The sequence below is a fragment of the Acomys minous genome, assembly GCF_964271855.1.
Source record: "Acomys minous genome assembly, chromosome: 16".
NCBI classification, from domain to species: domain Eukaryota; kingdom Metazoa; phylum Chordata; class Mammalia; order Rodentia; family Muridae; genus Acomys; species Acomys minous.
This window is the reverse complement of record NC_140498.1, coordinates 88,074,126-88,078,089: the sequence shown is the minus strand read 5'-3', so window position 1 is coordinate 88,078,089 and position 3,964 is coordinate 88,074,126.

Sequence of the window (3,964 nt, the reverse complement as noted above, 5' to 3'; positions counted from 1 at the left end):
ACACATTACTCCTTCTTGCTTGGGCAAATGTAATTCTCCTTAGCAACACAAGGTGGCAGAAAGCACAGCCACAGTGAGAGCCATAGTGCCTCAGGGAAGGAAAGAGGAGATCCAGGGGCCAGGGAGGCAAGAACAGGAGGGATGGGAGAGAGGAATGAAGTATGGGCAGGTCACAGCTCCGTGGGGACAGTGAGTGTGCGTGTCTTTGCTGGGCCTCAGACACTGGCTACAGGTAGGACTCTCAGCAAGTGGCTAACAGACAGCTTGCTCAGTAAGACCCAAAGCCTAGGCACTCGCCTTTAATCCCAGCACTTGGGAGGCAGAGGCCGGTGGATTGCTGTGAGTTCAAGGCCAGCCTGGTCTACAAAGTGAGTCCAGGACAGTCAAGGCTACACAGAGAAACCCTGTATCGAAAAACCAAAACAACAACAACAACAAAAAAACAAAAACAAAAACAAAAAAAAGCCCAGGCACTGAGGGACCCCTCACTTCCCTCTGCATCCCTCTCACAGTTGCAATACCCTCATCTAAGACAACCCTTTGGCTTTGCATCAGGAGTATTTCACACAGAATGTTACCGAGTGCCTGAAAGAGGGCCCCTCAGACAGCTGTTTGTCACAGTGGTGTCTTGGACCAACAAAATCTGCTGGGTCAGAGCTGAAGGTTGCTATGGAGACGGATGGTGAGCCCTGATGGGATGGGTGGCTGGGGTTCAAGTCCCAGCCTAGCCATGTCTCTTCACGATTGACCTTGACCTTGGGCCTCACCTCTCCAGGCCTCAGTCTACTCTTCTGTCCAATGAAGGTTCAATCAAATGGCTCATTATTCATCAATCCTTCTGGAAGTCTCGGTTTCCCAGAATGGGACAGTTAAAGGTGGGAGGGGCAAGGGAGCTGCAGAGGGATTTGGAACAGGATGGAGCATTCTAGGATGGGTGGGTGGCGATGTCTCCCAGGCTGCAACATGGGTGTTCTCGTGTGTGATGAGCAAGGGATGCTTTTGTTTTAACTGGGATATTTGTTTGGGTTCTAGTTTGGGGGTGTGCTTCTGCCCCACTTATGGGATCCCCTATAATGCAAAGAAGGAACTGTGTTGCTCTAGGAAGTCCTCGGCTTTCTACCCCCTCCCCCCACCTCCTGAATCCACAGTTGCCTCTTTGTTCCAGCTGGAGGCTCTTGTTTATGGTCCCATCTTTGGGTGCCCGTCCTGCTGGTGTACTTCTTGGCGGGGGCAGGGGGGCTGCCACAGAGCTCCATTGCAACACTCCAGGAGTCTTAGACTTCCCACTTCTTACTTATTTCAGGGTACCCTGGAAACCCATACCCCCTCAGTGTCCTGTCCTTGTCTCCATTGAGGCTCTGTAAAGAACCACACGAGGGCTTTGAGTCGAACAGAGGGAGAAACAGAAGTGAGAGGGACAATCCCGTGAATGACTGTTTCAAGTAGGTACGAGGCAGGATGCAGCGGCACGCATCTGTAATCCCAGCTCTTCTACAGCAAGCTGGAAGGTGGAGGCAGGGAGAGCCGGCCAGAAGCTGCCAAGCCAGCTGGCCTGGAAGTCACAGCACATCAGCAGAAGCTGTGAGACCCTGCTTCATGAAGGTGGGAGGTGACAACCTAGAAATTGTTCTCTGACACCCCCCTCCCCGCTCCACCCCCCTGCACCCACACATCCAAGCTGACAAAGGAGAAACCAGGACCCTGAGTGTGGATGGATGGATTTTCAGACTTACTAAAGGAAGAGACCCGAGAACACATGTACACTGAGACTTGTATCTGTGCCCCGTTACCCTAGCAACCAGGTGCCTACCCCCAGCAACAAGGAAGCCATGGCCAGAGCAAGGCCACATGAATGGCTGATGGCTCAGGATGAGTGTAAGCAAATAGGTGCCCACAAGGCAAGCCTGTGGTCAGAGGGCTTGTCTGGGAGGCCCAGGGAGGTCCAGGGCCTCAGTGCTAGGACTCAACCTGACCTGGGCTTGTTTGTGTGCACACACACCACACAAACATGCACACACACATGAACATACACACACATGAACATGCACACACACTACACAAACATGCACACACACATGGGCATGCACACACACAAACATGCACACAAACGTGCATACACCACACATGAACATGCACAAACACACACATGAACTTGCACACTCACGAACGTGCACACACACACATGAACATGTAGCACACCCACCCATGAAAATGCATACATACACACGAACATGCACAAACACACATATGAATATGCACACACACGAACATGCACACACATCATGCATGAATGTGCACCCACACATGAACATGCATATATACACACAAGCAAACACACACACACACATATGACATGCACACGCAAAGTAAAGGAATCAAGTCCTTCTTTTTCCTTCCCTCAGTGTCCCAGAGAGCCAGAGGGAGAAAGCATTCATCTCCTGACCTGTGCATATACCTGTGCCCAGAGTCCTGAACCCACAGCCCAGCCAGCTCCTGAGGAATGCGATGTTCCTGGGACTCTGTTGCCGCTCATGGCCTGCGAGAGAATAGTCATGGCCACCTTCCTGGGACACCTTCAGCTTGCCAAAATCCCACAGGAAAGGGACAGGCCATATTTATTCTCCCTTGCTCCCCACTGCCCTGTCCCTGGTATGCTGATCTTTCTTCTGTAAACACCGATCAGATAGGCGGACCTGCCACCCTTAAACGCTGGTTTGGGTGGTCCTGCCTGTAGGTTGTAGGGACTGCAGCCTACAGAGGAGCAATAGGACCAATGCTTACAGATGCTCACCGAGCAGGTAAGCTTAACCAGGCCATGGGCACTCAGGCAGCCTGTGTGGGTGTGGAAGTCAGAGGACAACTTGAGAGAATCAGATCTCTTCTTCCACCATGTTAAGCTCTTGGGATCAAACTCAGGCCATCAGGCTCGGTGGAAAGCCCCCCTTTATAGGCTAAGACACCCCCCGCCTGGCCCCTGCCTTATTTACTGAGACAAGATCTCTCGTTGAATACGGAGCCTATTTTGGTTGGCCTGGCTGTCCAGAGAGCTCTAAGGAGCCTTGCGTCTCCTCCCTTTGGCTCTGGGTTATAGGCATGCCACCATGCCTGGCTTTTACGTGAGTGTTGGGATCTGAACCCGGGCTCTTGTGTTTGTGCAGCTTGCCTTAACATACTAAGCCGACTCCGCACCCCTTCTCTTGTTCCTTGTAGCTAAAGCTCATGTCAAACTGACAAAACGATTTTTTGTCAAATTGGCAAGAACACGTGGATTGTGCTGCGGGCTACGTGCCAGGCCTGACTGCCAGTTTCCTAGTTTGTTTTTTTTTTTTACCTTTTACTGTTTGAGTGTGATGGAACCGAGGACACACCTCCAGCTGCCCAGTCTCCCTCTCATTAATATGTTTTAGCTGTGGGTTGGGGAGGTGACATTCTCCACCCAGGTTATAGTGTCCCTTTCAGCATTGTATCACACGGCACCGCCCAGGGACAGTTACTCCTAGATCGTTACATCACCAGACACTGCAAAATGGTGATGCTTCTAATCTTGCACTCCCTCCAGCACTGACGGAATCAAATTTTTCTGCAAAAAAAAAAAAAAATACTTTCCTCATTAGTTATGACCACTTACTTATCTTGGCATGATTGCACAGGTGATCTTGGGTTTAATTATTTCTTGCTCATAAGCATTAATCACCAATTTTCTGAGAAAAGTCCCAGTGTCCTAGTTGCTTCCATCAGTAACCAATGACGCCGTGTTCCCAGGTCACTGTGGGCCCTCTCTTATTTCTGCTCCGCACGACTTTGACTTACCCACAGGATGTTGAAAGGACCTTGGTGGGAAAGGACGAGGTGTCCCTTTGTCCCCTTTGAGTCTTTCACTGTGCTCTCTGTATGTCTGTATTTGTGTGGGTTGCACACATGACCCCCCTTCAGGATTCATAACTTATCAGAATGGCTGACAGAG